The sequence below is a fragment of the Ambystoma mexicanum genome, chromosome 12, assembly GCF_040938575.1.
Source record: "Ambystoma mexicanum isolate Mex_15411 chromosome 12, UKY_AmexF1_1, whole genome shotgun sequence".
Lineage (NCBI taxonomy): Eukaryota > Metazoa > Chordata > Amphibia > Caudata > Ambystomatidae > Ambystoma > Ambystoma mexicanum.
This window is the reverse complement of record NC_090936.1, coordinates 170,091,794-170,111,997: the sequence shown is the minus strand read 5'-3', so window position 1 is coordinate 170,111,997 and position 20,204 is coordinate 170,091,794. Positions and strand designations below refer to the sequence as shown.

The window sequence follows — 20,204 nt, the reverse complement described above, 5'->3', positions numbered from 1 at the left end:
ATATTATTTGTACAAGCTATTCGCTTGGATACGTCGGTATCGGACAGTAGTCTGGGGTGGTTTGAGGTAGGACACAGTGAGGTTCTTTCTTCAAGCAGATTTTGCAGATGTGGGTGCTGTATGGTCAGCGGATTACAGGCAGTTTTGCTGCATTGAGGATTTCTACGCTCACGATTCCCCCCCCCTGGTGTGTGCAGTTCTGTAGAAGGGTGAGACAGAAGTGGAACCAGAACACTGTGCCTGAATCTTCAAGGTAGAATGCTACACTACTTGAAAGATGTGAGGCGCAGAGTTCTGCAGAGTGTTGCAGCTTGGGAAGTCTGGAGTAATTTGGGGTCCGTGGGTGGCATTCCTTGGTATTTTGGTGTGTCGCAGGGTCAGTAAGCCCTGCTAGCAGGAAACCTTACTCTGCACCTCTTCTGTGCATTTATCGTGCCATTAACCTTTTCTCTTTGGAGTGCAAGCCAGCCTTCCTTCCTTTTAGAGCTTTACATTGCCGACCCAAATATGCCCTAGGTGCTGCGTAGCAAAACTTCAATGGAAGAACAAATTACTTACTCCCGGTAACATTCTTTCAACTGGATGTTCCTCTCATGTATTCCTCAGCTTTTGATATATCCATATTCAGCTTTTGCTGCCTTGGAAAAGAATTTCAGCAGGCGGGTGCTATGCATCGATCCTGGTAGACTCGATGTCCCTCAAGGGCCTCCGTCCCGATGTTGACTTCACCACTGGAATATAGAGCAGGCGCAGCGACTGTTAGCTTCAGCAGTTCCATTTTAATGCATCCCCTCAATACTTTATGGTGTTACCTTGCGTAAAACAGTATTCTGCCTTGAAAGAACGTAAAATGTAACACAGAAATTGTCCTGCAGGGTAGGTTGGGAGGGGTGATGAGGAATACGTGGGAGGAACATCCAGTCAAAAGAATGTACCAGGGGTAAGTAACTTGTTCTCCGAATGAATTGTGTCCTCCCACGTAATCCTCATCTTTTGATAGACTCCCAAAGCAGTATTTATTTTGGAGGTCGGAGTAATAATTTAGGAGTTTCTTATGGATTTGTATGAACAGAATATAACACTGCCTTCGCAAATCCGCCTTCCTGGCCTGAGGAAGAGTCCAGACAGTGCGTTGTAAAAGTATAAACGAAGGACCATGTGGCCACCACATAAATATCTTCAATTGGGACTCCTCTCTGTAAAGCTGAAGATTTAGCCGTGCCCCTGGTCGAATGAGCCCTCCGACCCCCAGGAGGATCTTTTCCAGCCAGTCTAGAACACTCAGAAATGCCTAAAACAATCCACCTAGATAAGATAAATGTTGTCACTGCCATCCCCAATTTATGGTCTGTACAGTTGATCCTCTTGTCGCAATTTCGACATTCTAGAAATATGAAAACGAAGTGCTCGCCTAGGGTCAAGCATGTGCAATCTCTCCTCCGCCTTTCCAGGATGAGGATAAACAGTGTTAAATGAACATCCCACGTCCTTAGTGTGTCCGTGCCTCAGTCACCACAAGGGGTTAATTATTTTGTGAGAAGGAGAGGAGGAGGCGGAGCTGTTTCAATAAGAAGCCCGGGAAGCGCGGAGCGCAGCGGAGTCCCAGCTGAGTCCTTCACGTCAAGAGCGTAGGAGTGTAAGGCGACGAGCTGCATTACAACTCTATAACCCCCGTGTCCATTTGGTGGCCGCGGGTGCTTCAAAGTGTGTGGAGTCACAAGAAAGCCATCTACGACGGTTTCCACCTGCCGGCACTATTGGAGCCAGGTACGTCCGGCACTCGAGTTCACTTGTGGGCTTAAGCTGTCCCCTTTTGCGCGGTAGGAGGGCGGGGGGGGAGAGACGGACTACGGCAGCTCCTTAAGCTGTCGGGCGTTCCCCCGCCCTTCCAGATCAGTGGCACCGTAACGGCCTTGGTTCCTTCGGTTTTTAGAGGGAGGGAGTGCACGCTTGGATGTGCCTCCTTTGCAGCCAATGGATTTATTGGGCTAATGTACTCTAAGACTATAGACATTTTATCACGTCGCACTTTGCACTTTTGCTTGACTATGGTAGTAAAAGGCTTATAGGACAAAGAACATTGGACATTGGGTTATAAACCTTATTTTGAATATTTAAAGTGTTTTTGTCATATTAGTTTATTCGTCAATCTATTTGTCGGCTATTTTTCTGTTACCGCGGTTGTTGTCGTTGCCATATTAGGAGGGCATTTTTAACAGGTGGCTATTAACTTTTTATATATTTTTTCCTTTTTACTTTTTTCTGTCTTCTACTGGTATTTTATTTGTACTCTATTGTACTCTATCTCCACCGTTCTGTTTGGCAGGAGATTGCGTGGGGGTTGCGAGATTTTTTTTTTTTTTCTCTCCCCCACTCCTCCTACATTTGGCGTCTAACCCCCCCACTTAGAGTCTGAGTCTGTGAGGGTGAGTGGTTGTTTCATTCCCCCCCCCTCCCCCTAAAGCTTGTGCGGATTTAGTGGTATCTATAATCCGCTTATATGGGGAAGCGCAAAGCAGGCGAGGGGGGGGGGTATAGGGAATGGGGCAAAAAAAACAAAAAATGCAGCTACAACTAAATTGAACAAACCTCCGAAATCTGTTAAATCTACAGTGAACAGAGTTGTTAACCCTTCCCAAAGATCGCTGGATTCTTATATGGATGTTATGGCCAGCAAAATTGTGAATTGCATGAATGCAGTGGAGTGTGCCCCCAGAGTGGTTAGTCCACAGTGTAATGGCAGTGGTTTTGTAGGTCCAGAGGGGTTGGGAGAGGGAGACGCAGCCCCTAGTGCAAGACCCAGGCTGACTGGGGCCATAACTAAAGTAGTGGCAGATGGTGCAGGGATACCCCCGCTGACGTTGCAACCCCAGTGTTTGAGGGAGGAGGCCCCTAGATTCATTGGTAAAGAGCTTGAGATTTTGGATCCTGGGTCTCTGGACAGCTCTATAGCTAGTGAAGGAGATAAAGGATGGTTAGAGGCCCTACTGGATGAAAAACTTAAACCTCTACAATTATTGCTGAACTCTCTGAAGGGACTCAAAGAGGGGGTATTAAACACCTTGGCCATAATGGATGACTCAATCAGAGCAGTCTCGCTTAAGATGGGCACTTTGGTTAATGCTGTGGAGGAGCTGGGAAAAGTGGCTAGGACCTGCCAATGTACAATATTAACTCCACCATCCGATGTTATTACCTCTAATGGTGGAAGGGGTTTAGATTTACAGGGGAGGGCACCTGATGTTATTGTTATAGGGGATGCGGAAGTAGCCACCGAGGCCCAGAGGGGGACAAGGGAGTCTGAGCTGGACAGAGCGAAGGGCAAACATGATGACAGGCCAAAGTCACAAGGCCTGGGATTGGGGCAGGGGAGCGTAACCATTCTAAATCTCCCCCCGGAAGCGACCCCTTTTGTGGGGATTATCACAGGATTGCCTGGCCTCCCATCCGGAAACTTTGAATCAACTCTCTCACTGATCAATAAAGCATCCCACTGGATCAACACCAATCTGATGGGGCCCAAGATAGATCCCAAACTCATTCGCAAGGCTAGGCGAGTGGGTTGGGTGGGGAACAGGCCAAAGAATTCGAGCGGGGATTGTGTGGTAATCACCCTATCAGACCCACAGATTATGGAATATCTTCTGAACACTAACTTGGCCCGAGGCCTTAAGTCCAATGGTAATCAATTGTTTAGCAAATTGCTCCCTTTGGATTATTTTTATGCACGCGAAGGGGGGCAACTGGTGCATAATCAACCCACTAGAAGCTTGAGGCAAGGAGGGTCTGTAGGGATCGATAATACCCTGGGTGGGCAGCCCCCCACCAATAACTCGGCTGGCAGTTGGAGCACTGTCCGGGCGAATAAGGGTCAGTGTATTGTCCCGGGTAGGAATGTCTTAGCTCCCCTGCCCCTGGATAATCGATTTGAGATCCTAACGTCCTGCGAGGATATAGACTGACAATTGGAGGATGTAGTGGGAACTGTAATGGTGCAAACCTTGTCTGTATCCCAGGAGGCTTGCGCAGATGAAAGGCCACACCTGCGCATGCTGTCTTGGAATATAGCAGGCTCATTAAGAAAATTGAAGCTGGTCCCGGTGATGGAGCTTCTGCAAGCCAACTCAATAGTCCTACTCCAGGAAACATGGGCAATAGAAACCCCGCACCTTGATGGTTTTGTCTCCTTTGATATCCCAGCCAATAAAAAACCGAGAGGCAGACATTACGGTGGTCTATGTATACTAATAAAGACTTCTCTTGAATGTACGATTGAGCGGTTACAGACAGGGCTGGATTTCCTACAGGCGATATTTCTAACTACTCGTAAGGGAGCTGTCTTATGTATCATCAACTTTTATAACAGCCCCCATATCTCTGACCTGGACAGGCTAACTAAAGTCAAAAAGTTTATGGAAGATCTACTGTCCAGGGGCAGGAACAAAAGTATTTTTTATATCTGGGGGGGTGATTTCAACATCAAAATGGGAGGGGGGATTGACTTGGATATTCTTGATCCTTTGGAGGATCAGATAGAGAACATCCTGCCCAGAGGCATGCGAGATGGGAGAGTCTGCCCTAAGGGTTTACAGCTAAGTTTATGGCTGCTGGAGTGGGGTTTTCGTATAGTGAATGGCCGATTGGCTCCAGATATACCGGGTGAAGTGACTTTTAATAACCACCTTGGAAGTTCTACAATCGATTATTTTTGTATCTCTACAAACCTTTGGGAATCAGCTGTAAGCTTTGAAGTGTTGGCTGACCCACACAGTGACCACCTACCCATCTGTCTGAATCTGAAGGGATTGATGGGGGAGGGGGTCTCGCAGGTAATAGCCCCTACCCCTCCTATGGGCATATCTATCGGCACCAGAAGAATTAATTGGGGGAAAATTCAAAGGGGGGATTTACACTATAAAGCCATCACCGACAATATATCCCTTGTGATGGATATTCTGGATGATTGTTCACCCCCGGGGGTAACTGTAGCGAAATTTGTGGAACTGACGGCTGCCTTCACAACTAAATTTTCGACAGTAACTAGGCTAAAGGGTAAGGAAACAAATAGAGGCTGGATTGACGAAGCTTGCAAAGGGGCAAAAAAAACTCTGCTACTAACTCTAAAGGATCCGTCCAGCAGTAGATCTATGATTGCCCAAGTTAGGAAGACCTATAAACTGGAACTAAAGAGGAGGAAAAATGAGTTGGAAAGGGCAGCCTAGGAAGGTTTTTTGGATGTCGCTCGAAGGGGGGATCAGAAGGCCTTTTGGGCTTATGTAAAAAGTGGCCCAGAGGGATGTGGCTCCAATGAAGGAAGTGGCACTCACGTGGAAGAAGGGGCTTGGTTATCCCATTTTGGGAATTTATTTGGGTCAGAGTGTGCACAGGCTGTTTTAGATCACGCAGACGCCTGCTTGAAATTTGAGGTGGAGGAGACGGCAAAGGCCATAAAGCTCCAAGCACACAACCGAGCTCCGGGGCCGGATATGATCCCTTCGGACCTGTTTCAGGACCCTATTGCCTTGTGGGCACCACTTTTAACAGCGGTCTTTAATGCCTGCTTAAAGTCAAGGGAGTATCCCCCGTCCTGGAAAAAGGCCATAATTTTTCCAATCTTTAAAAAAGGAGAGATTTCCAGTCCAGGTGCATATAGGCCAATCTCCTTGCTGGATTCTTCCTTCAAAATCTTTGGGAGAATTCTGCTAGCCCGAATCGAAAACTGGATTGGGGCACAGCCGATCTTGTCAGATATCCAATTTGGATTTCGCCCTGGTGTAGGCACCATTGAACAGAGCCTTAACCTTTATATTTTGGTGGCTAATTCGGTATTTAGTCTGGGTGAGTCAGTATATCTGGCTTTCATGGACCTAAGCACTGCCTTTGATAAAGTGGACAGAGCTAAGCTCTGGGCAGTGCTTGGGTCCTTGGGGTGTCCTGGGGAGATCCTGCAGGCTTTGGTCGACCTTCACACGGATAACGAGGCCTGTGTACGTAGTGGGCCGGGTGGGCACTGTACAGCTTGTTTCCGGGTGGGTTGCGGCGTAAGGCAGGGGTGTGTGCTCGCTCCCATCTGTTTCTGCCTCTATATCAATGGTCTCTCGCGGGACCTCATTGATGTAAGGGCAGACTTTCTGGTTTTGGGGGGAAGGGGTTTTCCGGTCCTGGCTTATGCGGACGATACAGTCCTAATAGCCAGAACACCAAGGGCACTACAGGTCTTGATCGATGCCTATGCAACCTTTATGAACAATCTGGGCCTAAAAATCAACACTAAAAAGTCAGCGGTTATGGCATGTGTTGGAAGGAAACGTTCAGCACCAATGAAACCCATGCTATGCATTGGGGAAACAATCCCTAGAGTTAAGGTGTTCGACTACCTCGGGATTAGTTTCTCAGAGGCCCTAAATGGAAGGGCACATGTGGCAAAGCAATCGGCAAAAATGAGCCAACAGATAGGTGGACTCTTTAGATTTGCGTCAAAAAGTAGAGCCCAGCCTCTTGACGTGATCCTGAAAATTTATGGTGCACAAACTTTGGCAACCACCCTGTATGGTGCAGCCATTTGGGGTTTCCAAAACGCGGCTGAAATCCAAGGTAAAGAAAACAAATTTTTTAAAAACCTGCTGGGGCTACCGACCAGCGCCCCCGGAATAGCTATTCACAGAGAACTGGGGGCAGAGTTCTGGGAGGATCAGTGGGCGATGGCACCTTTACTTTTTTGGATTCGGCTGTGGGTTAATGAACACGCAACTCTGTGCCATTTTATCTTACGTACTGTGTTGGGCAGATCAGGATGGAAAAAAATCCCATGGTTAGCCTATGTCTCTGCTAAATTGGGGGAAGTTAACCTAAGTGCCCTGTTTCCGCCTGAATCTTTAATCACTAAGCCTGAGGGGGCAGCCTACAAGGTTAAATTGGGAGAAATTGTAGCTAGGAAAAAAACTCTCCTGGGATACACTCAGAAATGTGATTCTTTTCACTCTAGCATCAGCAATCTCTCTGGAATCCAACCATATTTGATTAGGAGCACTTTTAAAACAGATAGGTGGCTGATTACGAGGGCCCACTTTGATTGTCTTCGGCTACAGGGAAACACGTGCAACTGGAATAGTTTTCCCAGTGATGCCGGCTGCCCAGTCTGTGGCCACAAGCGTGAGGACCTTTTGCATGTGTTGTTCTTTTGCATAGGTTATGCGGGTATCCGCAGAATGACCCTGGTCCCCGCCCTCAAGAAAACGGAGATTCGTTCACACAAGGTCGCACTTGAGTTTCTTCTGAGTGCCGAGTCAGTTTTTACATCCTGGGCTCTGTTGACCTTTTTAAAAAGAGCGATGTATTTTAGAAAGAACTTATTAAATCTGCAAGGGGGGGGGTAGTTAGTGCTACTAATTTTTACAATGAACTGTGTATGGGGAAAAGTGGTTGAGTCTTGTTTTATGCTTGATTATAATGTATAACTTTTAAATATCCCCTCCCCATCGGCAAGTAAGTGCCAGTTATTTTTTTTATTATTGTAGATTGTGACCTGTAATTTTCGGTATCTACTTTTATCAGTCTTTTATATAATTGGTGTCTTTGTAATGTTGAAAACGTGTAATTTATCTCTTTTTGTCGTTTAATGGAATTTTTTATACTTCCGAATAAACTTGTTTGATTGATTAAATGAACATTTGACACAATTGTGGGAAAAAGGTGGGTTTAATTTTAAGGACCACTCTGTCCTTGAAGAACATTGTATAAGGAGTCTTGAAAGACAAGGTTTGAAGTTCACTCACCCTTCGGGCTGATGTAAGAGCAACTAAAACAATGGTTTTGAAGGCTAACAACCTTAAAGGAAAAGAATGAATTGGTTCGAACGGAGTACACATGAGAAATTTTAGAACCAGATTAAAGTCCCAAACTGGAACCTGAAAAGGGATCGGGGGGAACACATTTGTCAGTCCCTTCAGAAATGGTGTCACTAGTGGCATTTTGAAGAAAGATACCTCATCAGATGAGCACTTAAAAATTGACAGCGCTGCGAGATAGCCTTTAATTGTGCAACCTGGAGCCCCATATTAGCCAGATGTAACAAGAACGATAACACCATAGGACAAGCTGCAGAACTAATTCCAACGGCAGCGGTACAAGGATTTTGCTGCTGGCCTTATGGCCGAAAGCAAAATCTCCATTACGCCATCCCAGAGTGCCAGAGTGCCCAATCCTTATAGTTCAACCTCTCAGAAACGATGCGTGAAGGTTGAGTATCTTGACCTCTGGATGGAGAATCCGACCTTACTCCTGCATGAGAAGATCCTATCTTTGCGGAAGACGTATTGGAGGGCAGATGACATGTCCAGAATGTCCAGGTACCACATCCTCCTGGCCTAATCCGGAGCAATTAGGATCATGGATCTCCCGAACCTTCTCAACCCTCCTGATCACGTGAGGAAGATGGGGACAGGAGGAAATGCCAAAAGGAGTGGACATTCCCAGTTCACTATTAGCAATCTCAAAAAGTCGAAGGCTTGGAGACACTGGGCACTCTGGAATTTGGGGACCATCTGCAGAATGTGTTGAGCCCTCACCTCGGGTGGCAAGGCTTGTCCCAAGTAAGCATCCAGGACTGCCCGATGAATTGGAGCCTTTGAGATGGTATCATGTGGGACTTCTTGTCATTGAGGGAAAGGCCCAGCCTCTGGAGAGAGTTGCAGGTTATGCTGAGATGTTCCCCTGATCAGCCATTCTTCCAGGTAGAGGTAGATCTGAATACCCCCCTCTCCTGAGACTTGTTGCCACCACCGCCATCAGCTTGGGAAAACCCTTGGGGCGGAGGTCAGCCCAGAAGGCAGAACTCGAAAACCAATAATGAGCGCTGCTAACGGAGATCCTCAGGTAATGTCTGTGCTTGTGATCGATTGGCACATGAAAGTAAGCATCCTGAAGGTCCAATGATACCATCCAGTCCTGAAGCTGAGGGGCCTGAAAGATTTGAGAAATGGTAACCATCTTGAACTTGTCCTTCCTGATGAACTTGTTCAAGTCTCTTAAGTCCAAGATGGGTCACAATCCTCTGTCTTTCTTGGGGATTAGGAAGTAAGGGGGTACCAACCCTTGTTCCTCTCTGCTACAGGTACTGATTCTATAGCACCTTTCTCCAGAAGGGACACCATTTCCTGCACAAGGAGCGGATCTCGTATTCTGAAAGAGTTGCTGCCTGATGGATGGTCTGGAGGCCTTTTTAGAAAGGGAAGGCAGTAACCCTGGGCTACTGTTTCCAATGCCCATGCATCTGAAGTAATACCCTGCCATTCTTGCAGATGCTGTGAGTCTGACTCCCGCAAGGGTTTTGTGGACTAAGGCCTCAGAGTGGTTTTGAAGTGGCTGATGCAGTGCCTGGGGGTAAAGCAGTCGTTGCTTGGGCAGTCTTGGCACCTCTCCCCCGTCCACCAAGGGGGAATCTTCTTTGGCCCCTCTGACTCACCAGTCCTCTTGCTCTTCCAGCTGAGGAATAAAAATGAAAGGACCTGCCCCTGCAAGCTGTTCCACTGGGGCGAGTTTGCGGTTGTCTGATTGCAGCACCAAGGGATTTGACTGCCAGTTTGGAGGTCTAGAGCTTCTCCAGGCTCTCGTCAGCCTTGCTGCCAAATAAGTGTGTGCCATCAAAGGGCATGTTAAGAACTGTTGATTGCACCTCAGAAGCAAAACCAGACTTTAACCACACAAATCTGCGTATCACAGTGCTATCCGGAATTGCTCTGCTGTTACTGTCTGCCGCAGAGTCGAGGCCAGTTTAAAGGGACTCGCACATAGCCTCCTTACCATCTTTAATAATGTTAAAAAATCCATCTTGTTCTTCCCCTTCGGGAAAATAATCAGCCGCCATCACTATACAGTGCCATAGGGTAAATGTGAACTTAGCAAATGCGCATGTGGCATATGCCGACTTAAGGGCCATAGTCCCAGCGGAAAATACTTTTCTTGCCAAGGCATCATAATGTTTGTCATCCCTGTCTGGGGGAATCATTGGGTAGGCAGTTTGTTTTGAAGTAGATGTGGTGGCCTGTACCACCAGGCTTTCTGGAGTTGGATGTTTCGATAGATGATAAGGATCACTACTGGAGGTCCTGTATTTACTTTAAAGTTTTGTATTCATTGCCGAAATTAGCTCTGGCGCATTTCAGTTTGCACTGACCGGCCTTTGCAAGGCTATATGGAATGGAAGAATAGGATCCTCTTGGGGTCCCTTGTCTAAAATGCCTGTCAAGTCATCCTGCTCCTAAGGTGATGCAGGCCTGCCCCACCCTAAAATTACTATGACTATAGCCCTTCGTTGTCTATATGACCCATCTGCATGATCTGAGGGGTCAGTTCTGCCAAATTCAATTTCTGGGGAAGTGTCTATCCCACTTGCCGTCTGTAATGTCTCATACAGATCTTTCATCTTTGACTCTTCTGATATTAGAGCCTCTGGAACACCTAGCGTTCCATACTCCAAGCCAAAATGTCGATCTTCAACCTCTGATGTTATGTTACATTATCTTCACCAATGGGGGCATGATGGCTCATGCTCCTCATATATAGCAGAATGTGACTTGAAAAAGTCCTGTCTTGGTAGTGGAGTGAAGGATTCTTTTGTTTTCTCGACCTCCTTCGACAATTTCGGCATTTTTGTTGATGATGCCGTCGAAGTTTATTGGCGCCATTGACCTTGAGGGCTTCGACGACAATGGTGTCAAAGATTTACCTGGCAGGGATGTTGAACCCTTCATTGTCAAAGGTGTGAAACATTTTGGCTCCGACGGAGAAGGTTCTTGACTCAAAAGAAACTCCGAAGGTTCTTAAAGAGTTTTCTCATGGACACCGGGGCTCGAGAGTGCACAGGGTTTGTCCTCTGTCCTTTCCTTGTTGTGTTTTTCCTCGACAGGGGCATGGCTCCTCCTCTACTGCTTCAGGGGAGTCGGGCCGCACTCTCAAAGACTTCGAGCATTTTTTGTCGGAATCTCCCATTCAGCCAGTTAATCTGATTTTGTCGTGCACGTTACCGGTTCCGGGGAGGAACACGATGTGGAGGACGGCAACCTGTGGTGCCTTTTCTTCATTTGTCGTGAAGACAAAGATGATTGGTGGGATCCACTTCTTGATCAAGATCTTTTAGCTTTCTTCCGATGAGGAGAGTGACCCCTCGACTCGTCAAAGGATCGCTTTTTTGACAGAGTTGTTAAAGGGGATTTATGTGTCCTACCTGCTGCTAACTTCCCATTACGTTCTTTCATGGCTTTCACTGTCATCGAAAGGCAGGATCCAAACTCTGATGTCTTATGATCGGATCCCAAACACCACAGACACACCTGATGGGGATCCGTAAGGGACATCTTTGCCCTGCAGTCGTGGCATTTTTTAAACTCCGATCTTGGAATCGATGATGCCCACAAAGATGCCATTATTTGCTTGATCGGTTTCTCAAAGGAACCGAAGTGTGCCGACCCTCCGAAGCAATATCTCTGGTGGAAAAATGTAACTGAAGCTAGCGGCAGCTGTGTGCGCTATATGTACCAGTGGTGATGTCGACTTTGGGACGAAGGCCGTCGAGGGACATTGTGTCGACCGGCATCGACGCGCAGCGCTCCCTGCTGAAATCTTTTTCGAGGCAGCTAAAGCTGAATATGGATATATCAAAAGATGAGGAATACGTGGGAGGACACAATCCATTTGAAGACTCTTTTTACTTCACAGATGGCTGATGAATGATAATGAGATTATGTCATCCAAGCCTGTTAGTGGGACAGGAAATGCTGGCTCCTCATTTACCCAGTCTGCCACATCTATGACAAACCCAACACTGAAAATGCAGAGGAAAATCACTGTTTTCTTCCCCACAGTGGGTGATAATTCTGTGCTTACTGCATCTAGTGATTTAGCTTTAGATTTGGCCCAATCATCCAATCTTAATAACTTGGAGACCAGTCCCAATGACTGGGCCTCTGAGCCAAGAAATGTTCTCAAATTCGAATAAGTGTTTGACCTCCGCCAACATCCAAAGAGCCAGTAACCCTGAGAAGGCTTTAAATAAAGCCATCATTATTGACTCTCCAGATTTGTTTAGTCGATCCATTAATATTTTTGCACCAATGTTGGTCCACACGGATTGGCCTATTCCATTCTCCTTGGGTGAGGATGTCTTTGTTTTGATCAACATCTTTATAAATGCTTCTGTTCGTTCGATCCTTCTGCATTTTACTATCAACCTTCACCTATGTTGATTTCATTGCTGATATTTCTTTAAGGATTTAATGGAAATCATGAATACAGTTACCTAGAGGGCTATGTTTTACCTAAGAATAGAGGCCAATCTCAGGCACTGACCCAGCAACTGACCAGCCAAGTGAAAGTTTGTGGTCCTTCTAACAGTATTCCTAGCCCATTGATTTTTCCCATTAATCAAGTAACTGGTTTACCTGTTCCTTCGGTGATGCCGGCCATCATTTCTAATATGGATTCAAGTGGTGTGACAGATAGTTCTGGCAAAGCTCAATCGCCTAATAAAACTGGCGAGGAGGAGCAGACCCTACTAAGTGCAAAAATAAGTACAAAAATATAAAGAACGCTCCCATGGTCAAAAACCCAGGATCTCAAAAATGTCTGCAGAAATTACATCATAGCTTGTCTGAAGCCAATTCAAAGGATACAACTTCTTTATTACATCAGATGAACAAGTTACTTCTTACCTTGTAACGTTCTTTCGACGGGATGTTCCTCCGACGTATTCCTCATCTTAGATATCTCCTTCCAGCTCTGCTGGCCTCGGAAAATTTTTTCTCTAGAGGGCGCTGCGCGTCGACACCCTCCGAGTCGATGTCCTTCGACAGCCGCCGTATCGACGTCGACGTCATCCTGCCTATAAAGGCCGCGCGCAGCGTCCGTTGCTGAGTTCCGTTTTGTAGCCTACAATAATACTTTCTGGACTAACTAATCACCCTGAAGGAGCGTAAGCTGCAACAACAAGGGAAGTAGAACTGCGGGGATGGATGGGAGGTTCGATGAGGAATACGTCGGAGGAACATCCCGTCGAAAGAACGTTACAAGGTAAAAAATAACTTGTTCTTCGAAGGGATTGTGTCCTCCGACGTATTCCTCATCTTAGATAGGCTCCCATAGCAGTATTCCATTATCGGAGGAGGGAGTACTGGCTTCACGCTGTCTTCTATTGATGAATAGAATGCAGTACAGCCCTTCCAAACCTAGTCTCTTGACTGGAGGATGAATCCAGATTGTAAAAACGTGTAAAGGTATGGACAGACGACCATGTAGTGGCCGCACATATGTCTTTAACCGGCACGCCTCTTTTGAGGGCCGATGAAGCTGCAATACCTCTGGTCGAGTGAGCCCTAAGGTTTTGAGGGGGCTCCTTCCCTGCCAGTTTATAACATTCCAGAATGGCTAGAATGATCCATCTGGAAATGGTCTGCTTAGTTATTGGTAACCCCAGCTTGTGACCTGCGTAACCTACAAACAGCTGGTCTGCCTGTCTTATCCTAGCTAGTCTACTAATGTAAAAACTTAAAGCCCTCCTAGGGTCTAGCCTGTGTAACCTCTCTTCCTCTTTCCCCGGGTGAGGAGGATAGAAAGATGGTAGGGTAATCTTCTGAGTGATATGGAATTCAGAAACCACCTTTGGGAGGAAATTAGGCTTCACTTGCAGGACAACTTTGTCTTTGTGAAATATGGTATGAGGGGGGTTTACAAGAAAGAGCTTGTAATTCGCTCACACTTCTAGCAGATGTAAGTGCTATTAATAAAACAGTTTTAAGGGTAAGGAATCTTAACGAACAAGAATGGAGAGGTTCGAAAGGTGTACCCATCAGGAAAGTTAGTACTAAGTTTAAATCCCATAGGGGAACTTGGAATGGTCTTGGGGGGTAAACATTGGTTAACCCCTTTAGAAACTGTATTACCAAGGGTAATTTGAAATAGGATGGTTCTTCCGCAGTACGCTTAAAGATGGATAGCGCTGCGAGATAGCCCTTAATGGTGCCAACTTGAAGGCCTGAATTTGCCAAATATAGTAGGAAGGACAAAACCATTGGTGTACCACATGAAAAAGGGTCGATATTCTGTTCTCTACACCAGCTGCAAAATCTGTTCCAACGGCAGCGGTATAAAGACTTTGTTGCTGGCCTCCTTGCCGAAAGCAACACCTCCATAACATCATCAGGGAGGTCCCAATCCTTGTACCTCAGCCTTTCAGAAGCCAAGCGTGAAGGTTGAGGGTTTTAATGTCTGGATGGAGAACCTGACCTCACTTCTGTGAGAGTAGGTTCTCTCTGAGTGGAAGTCGAATTGGAGGGCAGATGGACAAGTCTAGAAGGTCCGGGTACCACGTTCTCCTGGCCCAATCCGGGGCAATTAGGATCATGGTTCGCCGGAATCTTCTCAACCTCCTGATCATTTGAGGAATGACAGGGACCGGTGGGAACGCGTACAGAAGCGGAAACTCCCAGTCCACTATGAACGCGTCTCCCAGAGCTCCTCTCGGGGGAAATTCCCTTGAGCAGAACAGGTCGCATTTCCTGTTTAGGCTGGTGGCGAACAGATCTACCTGAGGGGTTCCCCAAAGGGCGAAGATCTCTTGAAGGACTTCCTGAGCTAGCTCCCACTCGTGGGAGACTGTGTTCTGCCTGCTCAGAGCGTCCGCTGTCAAGTTCTTCTCTCCGGCTAGGTGAACTGTCGATAGAGAGATTCCTTCCTGGATTGCCCAAAACCAGAGCTGCATCGCCTCTCTGCACAGGGGTAGTGATCCTACGCCCCCTCTTTTGTTGAGGTAATGCATGGCCACGTGTTGTCCGTCATTATCAGGACGTTCTTCCCTTGTACAGCTGGCAGGAACGCCTTCAGCGCAAGTCTGATGGCTCGCAGCTCTAACAGGTTGATGTGTAGTCTGGACTCCGATGGAGACCAACGACCGCTGATGGTCAAGTCGTTGGCGTGGGCTCCCCACCCCGTGAGTGAGGCATCCGTGACTACTGTTATCTCCGGCCAGGGTTGCCAAAACTGTTCTCCTTTCAGAATGTTCTCCTGACAGGCCCACCACTGAAGGTCTCGAGCCACCCTGCCGGGAACCTGAAGAAGATCTGTCATTCTCCCTGAGAATTGTGACCACTGAGTCCTCAGTGCCCACTGGAGGGATCTCATTCTCAGGCGAGCCTCTGGCACTAGGAAAATGCAGGATGCCATGAGGCCTAGCAACCTCAAAAAGTCGAAGGCTGGGAGACGTTGGGCATGCTGGAACTTGGTAACCATCTGTAGAATATCTTGAGCCCTCACCTCTGGTGGCGAGGCTTTTCCCAGGGAAGTATCCAGGATCGCTCCTATGAACTGGAGTCTCTGCGATGGTATCATTTGTGACTTCTTTAAATTGAGGGAGAAGCCCAGTCTGTGAAGGAAGTGGCACACGTGATTTAGCTGGATCTGAGCTTGTTCCGGAGAAACAGCCCTGATCAACTAATCTTCCAGCTAGGGGTAGACGTGAGTCCCTTCCCTCCTTAGACTTGCAGCCACTACCGACATTAACTTGGTGAAGACCCTCGGGCGGAGGTCAGCCCAAATGGCAGCACTCGAAATTGATAGTGAGAGTTGCCAATTGCGAACCTCAGGTATTTCCTGTGTTTGAGATGGATAGGCACATGGAAATAAGCGTCCTGAAGGTCCAGAGATACCAACCAGTCCTGGAACTGAAGGGCCTGGAGGATCTGAGAAAGAGTGACCATCTTGAATTTGTCTTTTCTGAGGAATTTGTTCAATTCTCGCAAGTCCAAGATGGGTCTCATTCCTCCGTCTTTCTTTGGAATGAGAAAGTAAGGGGAGTACCAGCCCTTGTTCCTCTCCGCTACAGGTACCGGTTCTATGGCACCTTTCTCTAGCAGGTCCCAAATTTCCTGCAAGAGGAGCGGATCTGGAGCTTTCTGAGAGCTGATCCCCGGTGGATGACTCTGAGGTATACGTAGGAAAGGCAGGCAGTAACCTTGGGCAACTGTTTCCAATGCCCAAGAATCTGACGTGATAGCCTGCCATACCGTCAGATGTTGAGTCAACCTGCCTCCTACAGGTGTCCTGTGAGGGAAGTCCTCAGAGTGGTTTTGGGGCGGCTGATGCAGATGCTGATGGTAAAGAGGCACCTGCTGTTGCTGCGGCTTTTGAATATCTACCCCGTCCACCTCGGGTAGTTCTTCTTTGACACCTTTGAGCCGGTCGTCCTCTACCTCTTCCAAATGCGGAGTAGAAGCGAAAGGACTTGCCTGTCGCAGAGGTTCCTGTGGGACGAAAAGGAGTCTGACGGATTGCAGCTCCTAGGGATTTTGCTGCTGCTTTTGAAGTTTGCAGTTTCTCTAAACTGTCATCCGCCTTTTTCCCGAACAAAGAAGAGCCATCTAATGGCATGTTCAAGAGCCTGGCTTGCACATCTGGGGCAAAACCCGACTTTCTCAACCAAGCGAATCCCCTGGTTAATGTACTTGCCGCCATTGCTCTGCTGATACTGTCAGCCGAATCAATGCCCGTCTGGAGGGATTCGCACATAGCGTCTTTACCGTCCTGTATAATATTCAGGAACGCATCCCTTTCTTCTCCCTCCGGGATGCAGTCAGCCGCTGTAGAAGCACACTCCCAAAGTGTATGGCTGAACCTAGCAAGGGTGCAAGTAGCATTAACAGATTTTAACGCCATGCTACATGCTGAAAAGACTTTCTTTGCCATAGCATCATATTTTTTATCGTCCCTGTCCTGTGGGACGGTAGGATAAGCCGTCTTGACATCGGTAGAGGATGCTGCCTGTACCACCAGACTTTCTGGGGATGGGTGTTTAGACAAAAACTCTGGGTCTGTAGAAGATACCCTGTACTTTGTAGACAGTTTTTTATTTACTGCTGGTACTACATCTGGGGTTTCCCAGTTTGTCATGATCTTTCTCTGAAGAGCTTTATGAAAAGGCACCACAGGATCCTCCTGTGGGCCTTTGTCAAGAATATCCGTGAGGTCATCTTGTTGGAAAGATTGTGAAGGTGCAGACCACCCCATGAACTCTGTAATCCTGGCCATTAAGGCTCTGTAGGGGGTTTCAGCATGCTCCCCCGGGTCTGGCTTAGCAAACTCCACCTCAGGGGAAGTGTCTAACCCACTTGCCTCATGTAAAGAATCATGAAGATCCTTTAATCTGCGCTCTTCAGAGGGAAATTCCTCTCTAACTGGGGTTACATGTCCCTGTAACTCAAATGTGTCTTCCTGTTCAGACAAATCACACTCTTCTAAAATTGAGGATACAGTTCTCAATTGTTCTGAACTCATAAAGGGAGTAAATCCCATTTCCAAGGCAGAGGGTGCCGAACTTGTCATTATTGGCCTCGAAAACGTCGATGTCGTCGACGCCGACGTCGAAGGCTTCGAGCGTGGCGTCGAAAACAGAGGCGGAGGCCTCGAAGACCTCGACAGAATTGGAATTCTACTCGACAATATCGAAGCCATCGACGTCGAGGGCCTGGGGATAGTCACTGGATGTTTGGTAACCGTGACTTTTCTTGGCGTCGACGCCGGTGTCGAAGCCGACGTCGAGTCGACAGACCCGTGTGTCGAAGGTCCCCTCGACAACGGCGTCGAAGACATCGACCTCGACGTCGACGGAACCTTCGTCGACAGCGTCGACGGAACCTTCGAGGAAGGTTTGGAGGTCATAGTCCTGCTCGAGGGTTTGAGACGCGCTCGAGGTTTCTTTCGCCGGGTACTGCGACTCGCAGCGTTTTTGACCTTTGGGTCTTTCGACCAGAGCATCGCTCTCGGCAGTCTTCGAGGTGGTCGAGGCCGCTTTCTCGAACACGATCATATTCTTTCGGAATTCCTCCCATTCAGCCCGGGAACTATGTTTCGTGGGGCAAGGGATTCTTTTTGGCGAAACAGAGGAAGAGGAAGACGGAGAAGGGGATCTTCGACGTCTCCTCTTCGAGTGCTTCGATCTCGAGGAGTGATGAGACCCACTCCGAGACCTGGAGCGCGAATGGTGACGAGGAGACGAATGTCTCGACTTCGTCGACGAAGAAGAAGCTTTAAAAGTCTTACCTTTCTCCAGCTTCCCCCTACGCTCCTTCAGGGCCTTAGCTGTCATGGACATACAGTCCTCGCACTCCGAACAATGGTGTTCAGCTCCCAAACACCACAGAAAAATTCTGTGAGGATCGGTCAACGACATCTTTTTCCCACAATCTCGACATTTCTTGAAGCCGGATCGAGGAGTTGTCGGTTCCGACGAGGAAGCCATCGAGTACGGATCGAATAACTCGAGGTAAATAGGATTAATCTGACTAAGAACTGAGCAACGGTATTCCGAGGCACTGAGTAAGCGCGGAAAAACGGAACTGAGCAACGGACGTCGACGTCGATACGGCGGCTGTCGAAGGACATCGACTCGGAGGACGTCGACGCGCAGCGCCCTCTAGAGAAAACATTTTCCGAGGCCAGCAGAGCTGGAAGGAGATATCTAAGATGAGGAATACGTCGGAGGACACAATCCCTTCGAAAGTAAAACCTCTTAAATCCAATAAGGCACACAAGGGTTTCACTGGTCCTAGGGTCCCAGCTTCTGCTCCACCCGCTTTAAAGCTCCAACATTCAATTAAGAAGTTTTCAACATCAGTCATAGAAACTCCTGAAGAAGGTGATGACATTCTTAATGTATATAATATTTTAATTCATGTTTTTATTGGTATTTTCATTGTTATAACAGAAATGCAAAAAAAAAATAAAGTTTAAAAAAGAAAAGAACAGTATTAAGAAAACAAAACAAAACCACTAACCCCCCCCACCCCCTCGACTTTCCCCCCGGACAGCTACCACTTCAGTGCAAACATTGCATTGCAATCCAGATAGTTATACTTTTAATTGAACAAGTCTAAAATCCGTATTCTTTGTGGGCACCAGTTCTCACGAAACTCTTTATGCAAAAAATCCAGCATGAATTCCCAATCATTCTTGAAATTCTTTTGTTCCCCTTGCGATAAGTAGGAGACCCGTTCAACAGAAACATAATGCCACATTTTCATTAGCCACTCGTGTTCTGTTGGAGCTGTAGATTGTTTCCATTTTTGCACTAAAAGTGACACTGCAGCCACTGACAGTATCATATATGCTTTCCTTTGTTTCCTTTCAGTTAAAACCTCCAGAACGTCATCCAGACCTAGCATCGCCTTCCCTATCCCCCTTCTCAACTGGAGACCAAAAATCTCATACATTGTTTTTTAACATTTCCCCCAAAACTTAGATTTTCGGCATTCCCACCATATATGAACCCATGTTCCTTTTTTCTTTGCATCCCCGCCAGCATTCCCCCGACACATTCTTATTAAACGTATCCATCTTCTCCGGCGTTAAATGCCATTGTACCATCACCTTCACCCACATTTCCCATATTTGGAGTGCTCGCATCAGTTTTGGGATTCCCTTCCCAACCGCCAACCACTGAGTCTGTGTCATAGGAATACCTGTATCTTTCTCCCATAACTTCATGTAATCCCATTTCATTTGGCTCAAATTCTCACAGATTATTTTATGTAATGCCCCCAGCATATGTCTATCACTCGAGTTTGTTGTGATGTAATTCTCGAATGGGAATAGATCCCTTATTATGAAGTGCTTATTGACTATTAGCCAGTGATGTAATTGAACATACCTTAATCTTTCGTTTTCATTCATCATAAACGCCTGTTTACATTGCTGGAATGTTCTAATCTCCTGACCTTCAAACATGTCACCCATCTTCAAACATCCCGCTTCCTGCCATTTCCTAAATGCACTCTGTTCTAATCCTGTGGGGTAAACTGGGGATTGCGAAAAAAAGAGGTGTGAAGGGAGAGGGAAATGTAGTAATAGCTGAATGCTTCACCAAGGTGTACCATACCTGCGCCATCAACACTGTTATTTTGTTTTTTACATATTCATGGGTCAATCCTGTTTTTGACACCATAACACGTCATGTAGGGGTTTACCAACTACTGCTCCGTCCATGAGAACCCAATTTATTTCCGAGTCCCCTTAAAACCATTCCCTAATGATCCACATTTGGGCAGCCTGATAGTATAATTGAAAATTTGGTGCCCCCATGCCCCCAGTTTGTACGGATGCTGTCAATATCTTCCATGTAACCCTGAATTTCTTGCTCTGCCAAATATAATCCCTCAATGTCT

The 20,204-nt window shown here is 47.0% G+C and overlaps 1 protein-coding gene across 2 annotated transcripts in view; it reads right to left on the bottom strand.

Annotated features, from left to right (window-relative positions):
• Window positions 1-20,204, bottom strand: part of LGR5 (leucine rich repeat containing G protein-coupled receptor 5) — a 2,032,903-nt gene that overhangs the window by 454,310 nt on the left and 1,558,389 nt on the right. The gene's annotated exons all lie outside the window — the stretch shown is intronic.